We start from the raw sequence: 22,526 nt of genomic DNA, 5'->3' as shown, positions 1-22,526 counted from the left end.
TTCAGCGCATGGGGTTTTGAGGTTTGGTTCAATATGCAGAAACTTTTGTTTTGTAAACCTGTGTGGTTTTCAGGGTTTGATGTAAGTATTTAATTTTTAACCAACTTCAAAAAAATGATAAGGTCATCAATTCGTCGGATTGTTTTTTTTTTGGTTAATGTATGTTACCGCATAACTTTGGACCACGTTAACCGATTTCGATAATTCCTTTTTCATCGGAAAGGTGATCCCATAATAATTTTGTTTTGATTTCATAATTGGATCACGAAGAAATTAATGGTTTACCTAAATTTGTATATGAGTCACCAAAACCACTTTTAGCAACATTTGAAAATTTTTGTTCCGCACAATTAGTCACAACGAAAATACCCTGAAAGGAATAGGTTCTATTAATGACCAATACAACGCATACGGTTCATAAAGAGAGGGGTACACTTGCGTACTTAACACACAAAAGAGTATATAGCCATTTGAACTAACATCCTTCCTTCCAAAACATGTGATGCGTTTAATTGTGATTCTTAACGCCATGTGTTTATCGGTGGCCCTGTGGTGGACTTAATACCAAGTTTTTTTTTTTAATTTTTGTCCATTACACGGACATTTTTCCACCGGCTTCAGCTGTCAGCAATGTTTGCACTTATTTTAATGCTATTACAAACAGATCCTGGTCCGCGAAGTCCTCAATTTTGGTATTTTCTGCTGTTTTGATAGTTGAAAATGTCCCTTAGATGCTACAATACATGTTAAGTACAATTTTATTAACTTTGTACAAGGATGCTACCGTTATTTATTATGCTTATTCAAGTGACAAAATTTTTTTATTTTTTAAAAGGCCTCAGAAAAAAAACACAAAGTATCGAAGGTACATACGTAGCCGCTACGTTTCCATAGTTTTTTCTGATCAATCATTCCTCAAAATGAAACTAAAAGAAGTTCCATCGAAGCCCACTTTGTGCGATGAAGAAAATGAATGAACCTCAATTTTCTTTATAGATTATACATTAATTCTGAGGCGGTTTCCGAGAATGCTCTGAAAAGTAGGATTATGTAAAATTTGAAATCTTTCTTTACCAAGACCCCTAAAATCTTGAAATTAACTGATTCAAAAATAAGATGTCTGTAATAAGCAGGGCGAAATTTTTTATATTTTTTTTTGTTTCAAAATTGTCGTGCATATTGAAAGCCAGTCTTATTTGAAAGAACTACACAAGAAAAACACATTTTTGACACCCTGCTATCTATAATTAGGAGCGTTCCTTATCTCCCGGAAATAGTCAGAAAAAGTCCGAAGTAGTCAGATTTAGTCCAAAAAGCGTTCCTTAACTCGGAAATGACAGTAAAAATGAGAGAGCAACACTCGGTGAGAGTGACTCTCATCAGTCCGAAGTAGTCAGATTTAGTCAGAAGAATTTTTTCTGGCAAAATCCTGAAAAGTGTCAAACTCGACTGAATTTAAATTAACGGAAATTAAAGAATACGCAAAAAGTGAGAATAATCTAAAAAGTAAAAAAAGTGAATTGAAATTGGAAGGATGCAAAAAATAATTGATATAGAAGGTGTTTATTGTGCTTGTGCTTGTGTGAAGGTGTTTTGTACATACATTTACATTCTTATTTGACGTTAGCTTTGTTGTTGCCATTCTTTGGACTAAAAATTTGGTTTTTTGCGTTCCTTTACTTTTCCTGTTATTCTCTTTTAGTGAGCGCATTTTGCTTACGCTCTGACATTTTGACACTTTTCAGATTTTAGTCCAAAAAGATAAGGAATGAACCTATTGACTATCAAAGCTTGTCAGATAAAATTATGTACATGTCGAATAAACATTACAATATATGTAACTAAAAAAGTTTCATGCCCATGACTATCGTGTTTTTACAAGGGATGTCAGTGTCGATGTATTTCTTTGACTCCATGCATCGAAATGTACATCGAAATATATATATCGATTTGCATAGGATTTTTCAGATAATATTTCGCTGCAAAATTGGTTTTCTATGACCAATTGGACAAAATTTGATATTAATTAATACAACTGAACGTATTATGTTTCTAACGGCACTTTTTGCAGCCACTTAAAGTTTTTGGACAAATTTACTTTTGTATTTTGCACAATTGAAAACCTGAAATGGCGGTTCAGCGTAAATACTAGATATTTCAGTTTTCAATACAAGTTTCGATACATCGACTATTTATAAGTACATATATATATACTTCGAAGCAAAACATCGGTATTTTCGATGCATGAATGTTTTTCCGACATACCTAGTTTTTACCATCTAAATTTTAATGCTAAGACTGTAGCAGCTTTTATTTTACCCAATATTTTCGCAGTTTTGCCTCCTTCATACATACATACATATGTATGTGTATAGTGTAATTTCCGGTTCATTTGAAATATGTTAAACTATGCGAGTTTAATGAACTCTTTTCACTTGACTTACCACAGCGCAAATTAATTCTCTCCCTTCGTTTTGCTACAAAACATCGAAAAAAAATACAATAGAAAACAACCGCTACTATTTTAAAATGAAGATTCGCAAATAAATAATTTTTGCACAAAGTGACATGGGAAAATCGTGTGCTCATATTTTTGCTTATGTGGAAGTAAATGCAAATATTTTAACTATGTACGCCCATATTTCAGTTAAATGAAAAACTCATTTTTAGGTTTCAAAAAACGATTAGATACACACACATACGAAGGTATGTATGCTTGATTGCCGTGCGTTATGCTATTCAGAGCATGACGAAATTACAAGCAGGCGGAAAATATTAATACAATGTAGTAATGAAAATTAAAGTTCATTTTAAAATTAAGGAGTTGGTATATACATACATATTTAGTACAGTATAACCATCACGAATGTCAGGGCGTATGAGTTACCGAAGTTAATGTTAAGGTCTAGAAGGTGGTATGTACATTAGGGTGGTCCAAAAACAGTAAAGTCGGAATTGTAATGCTCTCACCACCTAGGATTGTTCTATATCGAAAAAAAAGTATACCCTTATTTTTTTATTTTTATATCAAAAAAAAATTTAGAAGTCGCTCAAAGCGCTCAAAGATTTCCTTGTATTTTTATATGGGAAAAATAAATTCTTCGTATAAATGGTATAGAATGCTTGATAGTCAATATTTTTCGATTCGCAAACTCTGGTTCTCTTCAGGAGACTTTCAATAATAATGCCCAATTATTTATTTAACCCTTTCTTAATACTAATGATTTTTTATTGGTCGCCCCATTCCATTTATCGGGGTTTTTGTGGATTTTTGGCGGCCCTATAAATTATAATTGCAATGAAAAAATGGTTAAATAAACAATTGGGTATTATTATTGGGAATTTTCTGCAGATAAAGAGAGTTTTCTGGTAGAAAAATATTGATTTTTAACTATTCTATACCATTTCTACGAAAAGTCGTTTTTCCCCATGTAAAATACATGGACCCCTTTGTGCGCTCTCTAAATATTTTATGGTTTCAAAAAAAAAAAAAAAAAATTTGGGTATATTGTTTTCGGTATAGAACAATCCTAGGGGGTGAGAGCACAAAAATTTCGACTTTACTTTCTAACATTCATTTTTGGACCACCCTAATGTACATACGTACATCTATGTAGACATTTACATTTTTAATTAAAAAAAAATAGAACCCTTCAAGACAAAGAAAAACACAATTGAGGGATTGACAATGGTGTCGTAAGTGTCGTATTGTTGTATGTGGTAAACTTTAAAAGCTTAAATAAATGTTTAGAGAACTTGAAACCACAGCCTACTATTTTATATATATATATATTTTTAAGGCGTTTAAAGTTTACGACATACCACAATACGACACTTACTGCACCATTGTGAATACCCCACATACACTGGCCGTATTAGCACCATTAATGGCAATAAACTCGCATTAATGACAAACAAAAAACCACCTGCAGCCAGCGAAATGCCAAGTGCGTTAGGTAGGTGCGTAACTATGCCAAAGACTTTTAAAAGTAGTAAGCAGAAAGAAAGATTATCCACAAAGGTTACAAAAAAGGGAAGTAACGTTTAAAAAGCAAAAAGTAAACACTGCCATAAATGCACTTACAGATGGCATATACATTACTTACAAGCAATTAACATGGCTAATTATTCATGCGTATATGTACATATGTATGTATGTATGCACGTTAGGGTGCTTCACTCTCCATAAAAAAATTGGTACTGTTCCGATGTGTTACATTTTATGACTTCCGCCAAAATATTTTGGAAAAATATTAAGATTTACTTGAGCGGGACGAATTTGAAAATACCTCCAAAAATCCTGTTTTTTCTATAAATAAAATTAGTTTAAAAAAAATAAAAAATTCTAAAAAATCACCCAAGATGATAGGATAGTTTGAGCTTGAAAAGGTCTGCACAAAAATATTAATCAACGGTATGAAAATAATTAAATTTTTAGAGGTACATATTTTCAAATCGGTCAAGCTCACGTAAATCTTAATATTTTACCGAAAAATTTTGGCAGAAGTGTTAAAATATAATAAATTTTATAATTCCGGTGGAAAACCCGCAACTTTTTCGTGAGTCACTCTAATGTACGTACGTACATATGTAACTATTTATTTCAAACAGTAGAAAAATTGTTATTGTAGTTGCTCATGCTCATGTGTCGGACATATTTATTCAATGAACTTCCTAAGACTTGAGGAGCGAACTTGCAACATACTTGCATATGTATGTATGTATATATGCACATAATTATAAGCATGCGCGGAGACACAAAGAGGAAAGCTAAAAATGGCAATAATGTTGGTGCTTTTCCTACATACATAACATGGCCAAGTAGTAGTCGTTGAAATACAAAATGCAAAATGAAAATAATTTAGTTTAAAAAATGCATGCCGCGTGTTAAACACGTTGCAAAGTCTTCGTAATAGTGTATATATATAGACAAAGACAAGACAATTTGAAAGTTGAAAGAGGAAAATATGAACTGCTAGTAAGCGGAAATGCAGTGACCTCAAACTGTTATTATTACTAAAAATTTAAACATATTCGTACAAATATACGCATGTACATGTGTATGTATGTAATTGGATTGTATGGTGTGCTTTGATATGATATAAAGTTTTAGTCAAAGATGTTGTCTTGTAGGTATAATAAATATTGTTTTGTAATGAAAATTTTCTTTGTTTAAGGTTTATTAATTTTTTTTTAAGCTTGCATAGTTCATTATTTAACAAAACCCTTTAATTCCAAATTCCATAGTTTGTGCAAAAATTTAATTGAATAAAAATTCTGCAAAGTTTTGATCCAAATCTTTAGAAAAAAATCTGGCATACAGTTTTGTTTCAATATTATGCAAGTTTCAAGTTAGTAAAAAATCCTGTTGATTTTTTAATATTTTTTACTAAAATTTTTTCTTCCATATAATAAAAATTTTCGATCGTCCTTTCCATGGAAGAAAATGCGCTACACTGTAAGCAAAAAAATAAATAAAATGAGTTATACTAAAATTTAATATAAATTTAACTGTACACCAACATGAGTGAAATTTTGTAGTAGTCTCATAATTTTGGCAAAAAATTTGAAATTTGCATTTATATGGTTTATATACTTTTATAAAACAAATAATAAACATTAAGCAAAGAAAAGAAAAATTGTCTAAACTTTTAATTTGTTCGACAGTATATATTATAAGAAAAGGTTTTAACACCAAACATCATCAAACCATGACGAAAGCGCATAATTTATTAAAAGCTGTGTTGAAATTTTATAAAATGTTCTAACCTAGCTCATCGTTTTCCTTCGTTTAATAATTCACATTTTTAATTTTTCACTTTATTTATCACATTGTTTGTTGCTTTTTTTTTCGTTTTCCTAACATTTTGTGTTTTCCTCTTTATTTAAAAAATTTTTTAAAAACTTTCAACGTATATCTATTTCTATATATCTTTTTTAAAAGCTCACAAATTCACGCTCCAAATCTGTATTGAAGAGCTTGCGTTGTCGTTCGTCACGACGCTCCAAATCGAAATCAAAATCGTCAGTTGAGTTGTCAACATCAAATCAAAATGGTGCTGAGCCAAATTACGTCTGTATTGACGATGAAAAGGTAAGCGACCGATGCGTTACTTTAAAAAAAGTATGTACTTACATTTGGATGTCGATTTCATTGTCATCCCCTCACCTGCAACCTGCCACCAGCCACCTGCCACCTGCATAACGCATTACCACTAGCTACCCAAAAGAGATCACTAAAAAATTTTTATGCAAATAAAATTATATCGAAAATATGTAAAACGCATGTATTCCTAAATCTTCCAATTTGTTTACATAATATGTGTATATGTATGTATGTGTGTACACACATATATATGTATGTATTGATATGAATGCTGATAGATCTTTTTGAAAGAATATTAACAATTATGAAAAATTATATTCACCTACTCATATAAGTATTAATTTGCCCTGCACAATTTCGTAAAAACTTACTTCAGTTTCATCAACTTCATCCAAGTTTAACAAAATCTTTGAAATAATATTTTAAAGCCACAATCCCTTTTAATCATTGAGTAAATTCTAATCGATAAATGATCACCGAACACCTTAAGATTCTTCAATGTTAATAAAAAGTTTCGGATAAATAACCTCCATAAACTGACTTCATAGAGACTTACAACTTTAACCTTAGTTATGTACATACCATACACCCCATTGCAAAATTATAAATGCACCACATATTGACAAGTTTTAACAATTAATTTTTTTGTTGTGTAATTTAATTTTTTGTAATAAAAATATAGTTTATTCTTAAAAAAAATCGTATAAATCCAAGATTCAACCTTTGTGCAATATGTATTTATTTTTATTTTTAATTCGATTTTTTTTTAAGAAAGATTTCGATTATGCAGTTCTATAGCCCCTTGAATTCTAGAGTAATAAAGTGCAAGTTTAAAGAAACTTTTGCAATCTTGAGTAAACCTATTACTTTGAAATTATAAACACCAGTGCCATTTTTTAAAGTAGGTTATGCAAAATTTATCTGCCTCAAACACATTCTTGCAGAAAAAAAAATTGTGTTTAAAGGGCATATAAATAAATTTTAAAACCTACTAGAGAAACGGCCATAAATGTCCACAAATCTACCTATTTTTTATTTTAGTTGTGCCTCGTGTGAGAGCGTGTGTGATATGTAATTAATTGCAAATATCACTTTCTTTTAAATATTTTCATTAGAGATGAGCTCTAAACAGCATTTCTACATATTGCAGGGTAATTGTCCACATATACATAAATATGAATGTATCTACATTAGGGTGGTCCAAAAAAGTACAGTCGGAATTATACTGCTACCACCCCCTAGGATTGTTCTACACCTAAAAAATATATGTATGTATTTTGTTTATTCCAGTAGAACTATAAAAAAATATACTACCGAATATAATTGTCCCCGAAAAATGTAAAAAGGGTTTCGAAATTGCCCTGCAATAATTCTTTGGAATCAGAGTTGCGGGCTAATACACACAAAATGTGTATGTGGTGAATACTCAAGTGTAATCTCTAACAAGTTTTACAAGATTAACTATTAGGCATTTATATGTAGTAAATATGAATACTGCGTAAATAATCAGTTATATACTAAATTTCACACATTGACTATAAAAACCTATATATAGAGTTTTGTTGCAGTATATGTACATATATACGTAAAAGTATATGCATATATTTAAATATACATATGTAAGCGATAAAAGAGTAACCTACTTAGTAAAATCTTCGCACGTTGAAACTTATAGCTAATTTGAATTTAGCTTTGCAAAGCCTTCACATATTTAAAATTTAGTTGAAAAATCTATGCATACATACATATGTATGGATACGTACATATGTATGATTTTTTTTAACTCACAATGTTTTTACGACTTTTCTTAAAATATTGTTCATGTTGTAACCAAAACCATAAAATCAAATCTTCAAAATTTACATAAAATGTTTACAAACTCAGCAAAATTTCGAACTTTTCAAACTGAATTTTTAGAACATTTTTGGGCGTCCAGCTTGAAACTTGCACTACATTTTTTAAAATTCAGTTCAAAAATTTTGATGTTTTTTTGTTAATATTTCTAAATTGTGTATTAACTTTCAAACTTTCATTGATATTGTTTTGGATAAGGCATGAAGAATATTTTTATTAAAAACTAGCAAATAACCGGTGTGTTTCCCTGCACCTCAAAAGTATATTTCTAAAGATTATTAAGTTTGCTTCTGTTGCTCTAATAAATACCCTCCATATTCATTGTCCCTTTAATATCTTTAATAAAAAGATGTCGGCCTGTTACCATTTTATTATATCTCGATACCTTAATATGGAAAGGCCCTATCTCACATAGTCACTGAAGCATAGAAAGCCGTAACTAAGTAAAAATCCAAAATTAGCCTTTTGATCGATTATGATACAGTTCATGGAATTATAAGTACCCGCATCCTTTTAAGAAATAAAAAATTTTAGTCAGTTACGGCATTTTTGCATTTCAGCGACTATATGAGTTAGGGCCTTTCTATATTAAGGTAACGATCTATACATTTACAAAAAATAGTAACTTCAAAAACATTGTGAATATTAAACAAAAAATATCATTTTAACGATTATTTGAGTCTGCGCACGTATAAGCAATTAAACTATTCGCAGCTTACAAAATTAAAAATAGGTTCTAAGATCGCCTCTACTAAGTTATTCAACGTGACTTACACTAGGTAGTTTAAAATAAAAAATTTTTACTGACTCTTGCAGTGAGCATTAAAACAGCGGCGCACAGCTATACATTTCGGGTGTATGAATTAGCCCCCACTGAATTAACCCCCACCGGGCAAAATGACTTAAGCCCCACCAATTTTACAACGAAATTAAAAATGGCGGAAAGTGGGGCTAAAGTCATTTTCGTGGGGATTAATTCATTTTTTTTTAGTGGGGATTCTGTCATGTAAGAACCCCCACGTTTGGTGGGGCTTAATTCATTTTGATTGGTGGGGATAAAATCATTTTCAGATTTTTCCTTTTACGAAAGGTTAAAATCACTAATAGTGCACATTTCGTAAAAGGAGAAACCATAATTTTGTAAATAATCATATAATAAAAATCCGGGTGTATGAATTAGCCCCCACTGAATTAACCCCCACGTTTGGTGGGGCTTAATTCATTTCGATTGGTGGGGATAAAATCATTTTCGTGGGGTTTAATTCATTTTTTTTTCGTGGGGATTCTGTCATTTTTGGTGGGGAAAGATTCACTGAGACATTGGTGGGGCTTAAGTCATTTTGCCCGGTGGGGGTTAATTCAGTGGGGGCTAATTCATACACCCTACATTTCGTTCAGCCACGTGCTTTAAGTTCTGATGCTTTCAGTGATTTGATCGGCATATTACTAATAACAAGCGTTTATAGTAGAAATGCGAATGTCCATCTGAGTTTGCGATAGGACATACATAATTATACTTATGCACTATGCAAACTATGTGAACGCAGTCCACAAGATACACAAACATTTTTCAAAGACAAGCTTGTAAAAATAATACTACCTTCATATGTATGTATAAAGAATATTCTATTTTTCTCTAATAAAATATCGATATACGTATAATCTATCAAGTGCTAAGTTCTTTCCAAAATGCGCGTGAACAATTTTTCTGTTTGTGTTCGTCATGCATTTTTCTCAGAGCATCTTTAATGAGTAATCACGAGCTATATTATGTATGTATGTATACATTTTGTTTCCCTAGTTTTAAATTGATTTTAGCACACATGTATTTATGTTTGTACATTAGGGTGCCTCACCAAAATATTTCGATAAAATATTAAGATTTACATGGGCTGGACCCCTTTGAAAATATTTCCAAAATTATTTTATAAAAGCCTTTTTCCAAAAAAACAAGAATTGTCTCAAATGATTAAAGAGTTTAAGCTTAAAAGGCCTGCATGCAAAATTTTAAAAAATTGTATCCACGGCAAGAAAATAATGATATTTTTGGAGAGATTTCGCAATCGGTCTAGCTCACGCAAATCTTAATATTTTTCTGAATTTTTTTGGTAGATGTCTTAAAACGCAATAAATTTTATAATTCCGATGGGAAAACAGTACACATTTTATTTTATGTAGAATGATGCACACTTATGTGTTATGTAAAAAAAAAAAATTTAAATTTTAAGCCCGCACCCCCTATGAATTTTCCAAATGGAGAGAAGGAATACCTACCAGTATCTTTTTGTAAAAGAAAACATAATATTTAGCATTGCCTCAAAGCCCATGCAGTTTTCAATGTATTTTTATATGGGCAAAAACGTGTTTTGTTGAAATGGTATAGAATTTTTGAAAATCGATATTTTTCTATCTCTCTTCAGGAGACTTCCAGTAATAATACCCAATTGTTTATTTTACTATTTTTTTAATACTAACAACTTTTTAAGGGTCTCCCTATTGCATTCTATTGGGTTTCTTAAGGACCTATAAAAAAGGATAGCTTCTCATAAAATACAATCCCCGTTCGGAGTCAGCGTAAAACTGTAGGTCCCTCCCTTTGTGTGACAACATCAAGGCGCATGCCACAAATCGGAGGCGAAGCTCGGCCAAACACTAACATATTTATAAGCGACATTCTATTATTATTATAACAAATAATAGTAAATGTTAAAAAATGCTTAAATAAACAATCCTAGGGGGTGCGAGCTTAACATGTTATACTTTTTTCCTCCCATGTGTTTTTGGACCACCCCAAGGTACTTACATATGCACATTAATTAGGCGCTTATATATTGACTCACGAACAAATGTACGTATATATAAATACTATATGTAAATAGGTATGCAGTTAAATCTTAAGCAATCGTGAAGCTACATCGAAAGTAAAAAGTTCTACATAAATAAGCAATTTCACCATTAATCAATTAATACTAGTAGCCGTGATACGCGGATTTTTATTTATACGATCTAATGACAAATGCTGGTCACTGTTAAATTGTAAGATGAAAATGCATTATTGCAGCCTATTTTAAATGCCTTCTGAATGAAACATTTCTCTGTTAATCGTTGAAGCTTGCTATAAAAAGCTGTGCGCTCTGCTGCATTAAAGCATGCAACGAGTATGAAATTGGCTGCACAGCCAAACGTAAAAGCACAAAAGCTTTTAGCTAAGTTTGTTAACAGCTTACCTGTTGATAAAGCTTTTGAAGCTTTAATTTATAGCAGTCATTTAGCAAACTGCTCCCCGCTAATTGTAGCTAACAAACCAACAAACAATAAACCTTTTGTTCTGCATGGTATTTAAATTTTGTTTATCTTTTACTAAACATGACAAAACATCAAAAATAATAAATAACTATTTATTTAATTTAGTTGTTAGATAAAAATAAAAAATTTTACGTGCATACTAATATACTTTTCTTTATTTTTTTTACAGGTAAGTTCGACTTCCATGATTATATTTTATACTACGTAAATTCTATCTTGGAAACCACTTTAAGATTGCTGTTAGTGTATGATACAAAAAAAGAAGGTATGTAGTTTCACTTTGAAATTTTTTGACAACAACTGTGCTTATGACGTTTAAACTTTTCGTAAATTGCTCAAGTAGCAGTGCCACCTCGTATTAGCAGAGCTGTTAATAAGTGTTTTTTGATTTAAAATACCTTAAATTACCTCACCGCAAAACAAATTTGCATTATCTGCAGTATTACATGAAATATTATTATATCTGACCCTTTAATAAATATAGATATTAGGATGTTGCTTTGATTCGGATCCTATTTAGTGGAAATATGAACAAAGAAATGGTTCAAAAGTAGCTTACGAGCAATGAAAGCACTATGGAGTGCAAAACTTTGGCATTTGCTAATGGAGTTCTTCCAAAGCTGCCAATGCCTGGTTTATAGACATATACACTACTCGCTCTATTGCTGCTGGTGCCGCGTTTCGATCAGATTGCGCACATCCGTCCCGAGGTTGAAAATTTTCTGCCGAAAAGTTATTGGAACTAACAAACAACACCCTAGTGAGCACTTCGCCATCCCGAAATATGCAGCTAATCGTTCTGAATAAAAGCTCGCTATTCAGATCAGCGAGGCCGATAACCCTCTGGTACCATCGATTTCTGATCTGCTGAGAAATATTTACGAGTATCCTTTAGCATTAAAAAATCTCAAGGTCTTTATGGCCGGGGCTTAATAAGAAATTATTTGGTTGTCGCGATGAGAAAGAGGAGGAATCGATTCACCGCTATCCATGTTAATGCGCAGCTCCCCAGACAAGGCGACTCAAGCGCTTGGGAATACGTTTTTTCACCAGTTGGGTAGAGAGATAACGGAAGTGAAAATATCCGAGCTCCACAACTTCATCCGGGATAGTAAAAGGTTTAACACACATTATAACGACACTATGGAATAGAAACCTACTTCTGGCATTCGCAATGGGCAAACTTGCCGCCGAGTGCATTAACCATGTAATGATACACGCCTTCCCAACCTAACCTTCGTACATACATACATACATACATATGTATATGACTATCTTAAAGCATAGACAGATGGCAGCGTCTATCCGTATCAACTCGTTAATTCAGAATTATCTTGGGAATTAACTGCATTTGATCCAGATTAAGTTCTGTAGCTAATCTTCAATATTAATTCGGATCAGCGGAATTAATTTTCAATTTTTTTAATTTTATTTCATGTATATATTTTTTATTTTTCTTTGTTTTATTTTATTTCATATTATTTATTTAATTTTTAGTTTTTTTAAAAATTTGGAGTTACTTAAAAAAATGCCAGGAAAATAATAATTCAATGAAATAAAAAAAACGTAAATGAAAAATTTACTGGTCGAGGGACTCGAACCGTTAATCCGCATTACTGCCTTCTGCCAGGGTACAATTTCGATCATATTAACTGCGCCGTTAATCCGGATCAACTTTGCCGTCTGTCTATGATTTTATATGTATGTACTTGCAACTTCAACAATACATTGCGACTGACCGCATGCAATTGTCTAAATTCAGTTGGCCATACAAACCACGCAGAATAGGCAATCAATTGCAGTCAAAAGGCATGAATGAATGAATGAATTAGTTTGCAAACATTTAGCATAAATATGTATTTACATACATACATACCTTTGTATAATTGCATGTATATTTAGGCCCATTGCACGCCCAATTTTATGGGCTAAAAGGCATTAAGACGCTAATGGCACGACCTGCTTTTACAGCAAGAACTGAAGACAGCAGCCAAAAAAAAACAAAACGACAAAAGAATAAACCAGTTTGTATGAACAATATTGGACCAACAGTAATATGGTTAACATGAATGGCAGGCAACTTACAGAAGTGTGAGTGTATGTGCTACCAAAAACCCAAATGTCTGGCAAAAAGTCATTACACTAGTTCTGTTCGCCATGCAAAAAAACTAATAAAACTTGCAAGCAGAGAGCACAATTTTGACATTTCATTTGGAGGGGAAGTTGTAAATTCGTGCTGGGAAAATTTTTGCAAGCAGGATTGTGGCACACGGTTGCATTTTTTGTCAACAATAATTTGAATCAATAAGTTCGTTATATTTAAAACTGTACAATCTTGCAGCCATTTACTAATGAGCTAATGAGAGAAGTATGTAAATATTTGTTTATTCAATTAATTTAATTAATTCCAATGATTTGAAAGATAATCTGACGAAAAAAATATTATGTTCGAAATGCAACCGCGTTCGCGCTAAACTCCCTTTGGGAGAGTAAGTTACTTAATTATCTGCATTTTGTTGCTGGCATTTCCAAAGGAACACATCCACTATCACCAATTATGTATGTACTATGAACGTGCCACAGTGACCTGCAACTGCGAGTGGTGACAACAATAGCAACAATAACAACGACTTGTTACTTACCCTATTTTAATGCGAGTGCAAATGTGAGGCATGAATGTGCGAAGTGGCGCAGACAAGATCGCGCTGGTTGGTGGAACGAATGGCAAATCGGTGTAGCGGGTTAATTGAGTCATTAACAGCGAATTACTAGTAAATAGTTATCGTACACACATGCTCCACTGAATGGCATGCCACAGAATATTCCTGTTCCAGTAGATCGTCTAGGCTACTTTTGCCTTTACTTAGCGCCACTCTGTGAAGCCAATCAGCTATTCCACCACGGATGGCTGTTAATTACAGGTGCAAAGCACTTAAATCATACTTTTTATTGGCGGGTGCCAGAGTTTGCGCTAAAAAGCAACAAGTGTCCCGCTAGGCCTAGCTTCTAATTCTTGAGGCACACCTACTCACACATATGTACGTGCGTTTATTACAAGTAGATGTGTAGTTGCAGCTGTGGCAAGTGACAAGTCGCGCTGTAAATGAGACACATTTGCGAATCTTCTATGTTAGTATTTATTAGGGTGTTCGATTATTCGCCTTTTTTCCAAAACCGGTTTTTAAATTATTCGAAAAATGGCAATTTGAAAAAACCGGTTCACTATTTCCAAATTGAGAAAAACCCGGATAAATTGTTTTTTTGTACATCCTTAATCCTTATAATATTATAAAAGCGAAAGTGAGTTCGTTTATTTATTCCGCTTTCACGCTTTAACTACCCAACCGATCATCACTTCAAATAGAGGATAGCTTTAATCTCGATTCGACTCCCGGCACCTCCCAAACAAACGGAATTTTTCACACTGCATACATCTGGAAGTGTTGGTGGTAGAATAATTCTGAGAAGATAAGGAAAATAGTTTAAGAGAATCGTGGTTTGAAAATATTTTGAGGAGGGTTACCATCTGTTTCAAAAGTCGAATTAAAGAAAATATAGACAAGTTCAAGTTTCACTCGAAGTGTTAATAAATCTTTAGTTTGAACTTTTAGTATTTTTTTTTTGAGTTATTTGAAGAGGGTTGCCACCAAATGATTTAATAAGTTAATAATAAATAATTACAGCATGGATATGAATAAGTTTTAAGAGGCTTTATTCCTAACTAAATCAAGGAGGATTGTGAGGTATTTGAAAAACTAAAATAACTAAATGAAAATAAAGAAAGGTTATCTACAACGATTTTTTATTAAGAATTTTTAGAAAAAAATTAAGTATGCAGTTGTTTCGCCCATTAAATTCTATCTCCAGTGGCTCATAGTTCGTGTTTTTGATAATTTTTTTACGAGTTTGTCGTAAAGTTTTTTTTTTAATTTTTCTACAATGTTTGAAACTAAGACTTATCTACATATATGGTGTTTGTTAAGTAGTTTTGTTTAAAAAATACACAAACAAAAGAAAAATTAGTCAAAATGACGTGTCCCTCCTATTTTCCACATGCCTGTATATCTACAGTAACATTTACTGTTAGTCAGAAACTATGACCAAAATTACAATATCGCCGCTAAAAATAAGTACCTATAGCTTTGATTTGGAAATCAATAAGGCAAAATAGGTTCGAGGTAGTTTGGATTACCAGTAATTAAAAAAAAAAAAAAATAGTGAACAATTAAGGCCCAAACCCATCGGGACTGGCCTTTCCCTGAGCCTGCTATTAGATAAGAATAAAGACAACACGTAGTAGATTCACTGTCTTTTTACAAAAAAGAAACAGTAAACGATTTTCGTCGTTCGGTTTGCCTTTATTTTCTGAAGGGAAAATTGTCCAGATAAAAAATTAATAAAAATATTATATGTATTTCTCTTTTCAATAAAATAAATATGTATCTGGAATCTTTAGATTCTGGTATATAAACAAACTATGTGAAAAGTCTGTTTATTCGATTGTTAAAATACGGTTTATTCGGTATTCGGATTTTAAGAAAACCCGCTTACCATTTAAAAAAAAGCCGGTTGAAACCGGCTTAAAAAAACCGAGTCAAGCACCCTAGTATGTACATATTTATCTCTGCAACCAATGTGCGTCAGTCATTCACCTATTTCAGTTACTTCAACTTCAAATATTCGCGAAAGATTTTCGTATACCGTTGCACACGCATTGCTCGCTAATCACACAACAACTGCAAAAGAGTCAAGTGTTACCTCTTGCCATTGCCACATGCAGCTGCCGCATGCAATCGCAGTTATGTTTGTTAGATAAGTGGCTGCGAAAAGAAAATCATCAAAAATAAAAATAAAAAATTGTAGGTAAAATCAAAATCGTAAATACCGCCATCACCAACAAACAGCAGTGCTGTAGCAGCCAAAAACGTAGTGGAACTCCATAAAAGCCACATCCGAATTGTGCGGCAACAGTTAGAAACGGAACAATTGTTGTTGATGATGTGCTGTGGTTGTAATTCTTATTGTTGGTGTTTTTTGTTTTGTTGTTGTTGCTTTGACATCCGTGATGTGCAATATGCGAACGAGCGAATGTTGCAACCTGCCTACAAACAACTAATGGCAACAGCAGCATTGCACGCTAACAACAGGTGTAATTGGCGGTCTTGGGCATACACGTTTTTGTGCGAGATGCTGCAGCATAGATAGCAGGCATTGCGCATGCGCATCTATTAGAAGTGGAGTGATGAGTGAGTGCACTGAAAGTAATTTTAAAAAGTTTAAAATTCATACATACATATCGCTTTTGTTTCAAGCATTTTCAGAATTTGCCCTAAACACAATAAACTGTCGCGTTTTTTTTTTAACCAGAGAAGCCGGCAAGGGTGCACAAACGAATCCAAGTGGGCAGAGCCAGTACTAGGGATGTTAATTTTTCAGCTTTTACCGATCCCGGGATTTTCGGGATGTCGTTATCACAATCCCGGGATCCCGGTATTAGTCCCGGGATTTAGATATTCATTACTTTTCAAGATCTTAAATCGAAAATATTGCTTCTATATTGCTTGAGAAGCTCTCCTGCCATAAAATAAATAATAAATAAATGGGTTTGAAACCTGATTTTTTATTTAAAGTGGAGCTTTTATTTTTTCTCTCTGATGTCCGGACTTATTTTAAAAGACTTTGTAATTTCAAAGATATGGCTTTATTTTTTCGGTAGATAATAATCGTTAAATTTGGATTTTTTTTGTCACATTTAATCGTTTTTTATGATTTTGTTTTATTTTTCGAAAGTTTTATTGTTGTAAACTGCGTTTTTATAACCTATTTAAAACGTCTATGTCTTACAAATTAATTCTCGAAATAACGGTTCTAATATGACCGAAAAAATAAAAATCATAAGATAACGGTTACATATGATCGGAAAAATAGAAATCCAAATTTAACGGCTAAATTATGATTTTTATTGCAAGATAATGGTTTTTCGGCATACTTATTTTTCAGTGTAGCAAATTATTTGCACTTGTTGCAAATTGTTTTGCCAAAACCGTTGTTGCTGCTGCTCGCTGCTGACTGTCATTAACATTGAGATTGAAGAGTTTTGGTGTGGTGGCAAGTGATGCAACTATGTCAGCGAATTTCCATTAATTGCTAACACAGCGACTGCATGCCACACATGCGATTGCTGTGAGTGTGAGCACCGTGAAGCTGCCACTGTTTAATTCTTTAGTTGTTAGACAAAGTAACACTTGAAAATTAGAAGTCATTGCGCTAATAAAAATCCTACCAGTTTATAAGTTATATAAGTTGACTTATTTGAATTTTTTAGTGAAACCTCTTAATCGAATTAGGAAAGGTTTGCGTTCAGTTTTTCACTCCACGTCATGAGTTAAAACTGTATCGTTCGTTCGATTTTTAAAAATTAGTTGTAAAATTAAATAGCCCTGATCTGTAAATGTACAATAACGTTCTATGGCGATTTCGTTTCTTCCAAAAAATGTTGCACTTCCCCGGCGCAAAATGAGTTTAATGTTACACTCAACCCTGCATAAGGGCATGTTTTTGCCTTCTTGTCCTTGTCTAGCCCACGCATTTCATAATATTGTCGTTTTAAACAACCATCTGAGTTTCAAGCAACCATCTCCCCTGACAAAGCTTCACAGGGCAGAGAATGTGCCTTTTTTGCCTTACAAGAGTGTGACATTTTAAGAAACGAGCACAAAATTTTCTCACCCTCAAAAGAGAAAGGGGCAATCAAAAGGCCAGTTTTTTGGTGGAAACGAAAAGGGTTGGCACATGTTCGAATATTAAATTCAAATAGTAGAGTCTGCAGATGTTTTCATTAAATTTCTCCCCTCCTCATCTCATCGCACCTCAATAAAAACTCACCTCATCTCCCCTCAACTCACCTTATATCAACCCAACTCACCTTAAACCACCTCATCTCACCTCATCCCCTTTCACCCACTAGTTAATATTGTAGATATGAATATTCCCTCAGCCGCAAGTAATAATAAAACTTGGCAGTTTATTAAAAAAAAACATTAAAAAAAAATTCAACTAAATATGTAGATTAGATGCATCACCCTCCATACAAAAAAACGGTACTCCTTTTCCAATGGAATTATAAAATCTACTTATTATATTTTAAGACTTTTAGCAAAAAATTTCGGAAAAATATTCAGAACTACGTGAGCCAAACCGATTTGAAAATACCTCCAAAAATTTTGTTTTTTCTTTATTAATAAATAATTTTAATTAATTAAAATTTAATAATTATCAGTGTGAAAAAATTGTTTAAGTGTTAAGTTGGGGAGTAGTTGAGGATCATTTGGGGCTTAGTTTGGGACTAGTTCAGGACTTTATATATAATATAATCCAAAACTAGTCCCGAACTGATCCCAAACTACCCCAAACAAGTTCCAAACTGTTTCCGAACTGGTACCTAACTAGCCCCGAACGGGCCTCCAATAGTCCCGAAGTAAGGAGTAGGAGAGTTCTAGTTTTAATTTAAGCCTAAGTGGAAGGTTCTATCACCTTTTGTTTTCTTTTTGCTAGGGCTTCTCAAATCTTCCAAAAAACATGATTTTTTTATACTTTGACCAGGTTTTTCTAAAAACCTAAAGCTGATGGAAAATTTATACTTACAGATTCGTAATCAGCAAAAAAAGTCTACCAAAAACCGCTTTCATATTATAGGAAACAAAATCAGTGTTGCCCTGTGTAATTTAAGATTTTTTTTTTTTGAACAAGAGAGAATCTATCGCCTCGTGTTTGAGAAATTGCATTCGAAACTTCAACAGCAATTTCCCAAAACCTGCCAAAAGTAGCATACGACAATCTCCTATGCAAGCTACGATATGTTTTAGGTAAAACATTTTTTTGCTCTAAGTTTTAAATTAAAAAAAAATTATAGTCGCATTTTTTAAACACAACCATGTCTTTTCCATTTATGCTACTTATTGATTATTAGTTTTTTTAAAACACACTCGCTTGGAATTGAAATAAACCTTTCTTGTGATTATAGCATTGAGCACTGCCTTAATTAAAACTTTCTTCGTTAAATTTCTCAGAATTTCGGTTATATTACTGTAATTAAAAAAAAATTTAGAGCTTCGGAATTAAATTGTTTTTATTTATTACCTTGCATGGAGCAAATTGATACTGACAAATAAATATTGAGTTCCCACACGAGCACTTTTACTCGTAAATGAGCACTCTTATTGCATTTTTCGTTACCACTTCGCTTCGAATTGCTATTGAGCAATTAGTCCAAGTACCAACAATGCTATTGCATTTCTTCAGTTGCAATTTTATGGCTCTATTGACATTTACTACCACTTTTCTTGTCTTGAATTTAAGTTAAACTTCAACTAACTATTAACACATTTCCTTTGCTGAGAATATTGGTCAGCTTCGTTGACTATACTTCCCCGACCTTATTTCACTCCGCAGTCATTGGCTTGGAGCTTCTCCAAATGCTAGGAAAATCTATTAGAAAGTCAAATTTGTTTTTGGCAAAAGGAAATTGGCAGGTGCAAATCAGTCACACATTGGCCTAGTAAACTCTTTTAATTGCAAATACATACATACTTTGCTCTTAGTTTGGTGATAATGCAATACATATATGGGTGCATTTGCAGTTTGTACTGATCATTATTGTTCTCAAAACTTATGTTTATATATTTGTATGTATGTACACATGTACTATTATTATTTGTTTCCTATACTTGCATTTAAAAAAAAAAATTGCATTCATAATTCTACTGAGCCTCAATAACAATTGGCCATTATTTCAATGCGGTCAGTTGAGTGTACTTTTGTTAACTAATCGCCGCCAGTGAGTAGATTACTTTCGCGAATGCAGCTAAATAATGCGGCTTCGTTAAGTTAACGGTGCATAAGTAGAGAGCGTAACTAATTGCCAGTAAAATTGTTAAATGAAAATGAAAATAATTTAAATGAAATTTCTTGGATATCTTAGGATGGTTAAATGAACTTGCATTTGTTAAAGGGATAATGCCATTCGGATGGCGTAAAGATAAATAGGGAAAAATTAAAGTGCAGTGTGTCTTCATACGTGGGGTAGCCTTAAAGGACTCGTGCAGACCATAAGGAAAAGGATGTTGGTATAACACTGAGTGGGGCGAGGCGGAAACTGCTGGCGGCAGAGATCTGAGCACTTATGTTTTTTCAATGCCACATGATAGTACGCCACCATTACCTTTGTTGGAGTTCCCTGAGGCTGAATGCTGGAATAATTTCAGCGCTGAGCCCGAACTTGCATATTGTCGAATATTTACTGATAGCTCCGAAACTGACTCTGGGCCAGGTTGATGGGAACAAACTTCACATTGTTCTTAGGGAAACGACGCTATTTGAAATCCTCAAGACCTTGGCCAGCCCTCTAACTAATTTTACACTAGTTTGGCAACGCAAGTCTCGACTAAATTCTCAACGGGCTTGATTTACTCGGGAGTACCTGGTAATGGGACCAGCTAAGGCACTCCTCCTTGGCCATCGAAGCCACCATTACAATCTGGATGGTATTCATCCATGACTGGGAGGCATCGAGGAGCTGCAGGTGGGCAAAATTCATGTTGCCTTAGATCTCAGAAGGTCTATCTAGTGTTTTGCCCTCATTGAGCAGACTAGACTGCAGACAACTTGTTGGACTGCTGACTGGTCATTTCACGCGGCGGAAATGAAATGAAATGAAATGTAAAACACCTGACTGTGATAGGCGTAAATGACAACTCCATTTTCTGCCTTGCAGAGGTTGAGACGGTGGAACAGTTTTTGTGCTTCCGCCCCGACGTTATGTGTTGCGAGACAAACACCTGAGCCCTTTGGGGCTCAACAATCCGCTTAGGTTTATTCGTAAATCGTGTAGATTTAAAACAGTTTAAAACATGACTTGAAAACAGTACACCAACAGACCAATCTCTTAAGCTTTTTTTCCTAACCTGGAAATGCTGCTCTAATGGCCTTGGTTCCTCAGACCAAAGGAAAAATAGCGATTTTATATACATTAAAGCGGCAGCGTTGACCCGGATCAACTCGAGAATTAACTGCAGTTGATCCGGATTAAGACCGAGTTAATCGGGATCAACGCTGCCGTCTGTTTAAGCTTTAAGACTAGGAGTACCAGTCGCTGTCGAAATTCGACTGTTTTTCTAGTTTTTTTTTTTTAAACAGGAACTAAAAGGTGATAAAAAATTGCATATCTTTGAATGTCTTTGGCAGGACTTGAAATAGATGATCCGACACATTCCAGTTTATTGATAAATTTCGATAATTTGATACATATCGATAGCCCAATTAATTTAACAAACACTAAAATCCGATAACTCAACTAAATTCGATAACTCGACTAATTTTGAAAATTTTCGACAACTCAAAAATCACGATATATTTAAATCGAAAATTCGATGCAATTTGGATGTCTCTATAAACTTCGATTCGATAAATCGACAAATCTCAGTAAATCAACAAATATCGATAAATCGATAAGTTCAAAGAACTCGATGCACTAAAATATCTCGATAAATTTCGTTAATTCTTTAAATTATGATAAATCAAAGAACATCCATAACTTGATAACTTTTAATAATTGCACAAATTTCGATAATCACATAAATTTTCATAGCCCGATAACTATCCGTAAATTTCGGCAACTAGATTTTTTTGTATGTAAAATTCAACAGCTCAATCAACATTGATCAATTCTGATAATTCGATACGTTTCGATAACTATAAAAATCGCTGATTCGATAATTTCGGTGACTTAATAATTTTCGATAACTAAATTTTTTATGACTGAATTTATTTCGAGTCTTATCGCAAATTTCAATAAATCTTCTTACCTCTTCAATTAACAACTCAAATTGAACAGGTTTCTACAACAACTATACGGAAATTTTTAAACGACGAACTTTAAACCAATACCATAAAAACTCTTCTTATCTACAGAAAAATACCTTTCCAATGATCTTGAATTTTGAAAATTTATGTTCTTGTGTTAATATATAAAGATTATCTGAAATATGTACATATTAAAGAAAAAGAAAATGGTTTTCGGAAATCATAAATGGATCAACGGAGCTTGATGCCCTCGTTTTGAAATCCATAAGAAGGCTTTTATTTTCGATAATCGCTTCGCTATTTTTAGTTTTTATTATATTTAATTATCGTTCCTTTAATGTAGAAATATATATTGGTAAGGGCTAAGCTCAGGACCTTACCGGGGTCACACAGGGCGGAT

The 22,526-nt window shown here is 33.1% G+C and overlaps 1 protein-coding gene across 2 annotated transcripts in view; it reads right to left on the bottom strand.

The window, feature by feature from the left end:
- Positions 1–22,526, bottom strand: part of LOC118733882 (protein vav) — a 386,101-nt gene that overhangs the window by 261,632 nt on the left and 101,943 nt on the right. The gene's annotated exons all lie outside the window — the stretch shown is intronic.

The sequence above is a fragment of the Rhagoletis pomonella genome, unplaced genomic scaffold (assembly GCF_013731165.1).
Source record: "Rhagoletis pomonella isolate Grant_MI unplaced genomic scaffold, Rhpom_1.0 Rhpom_scaffold_00002, whole genome shotgun sequence".
Lineage (NCBI taxonomy): Eukaryota > Metazoa > Arthropoda > Insecta > Diptera > Tephritidae > Rhagoletis > Rhagoletis pomonella.
The sequence above is the reverse complement of the archived record's forward strand: the minus strand, read 5'-3'. Positions and strand labels throughout refer to the sequence as shown.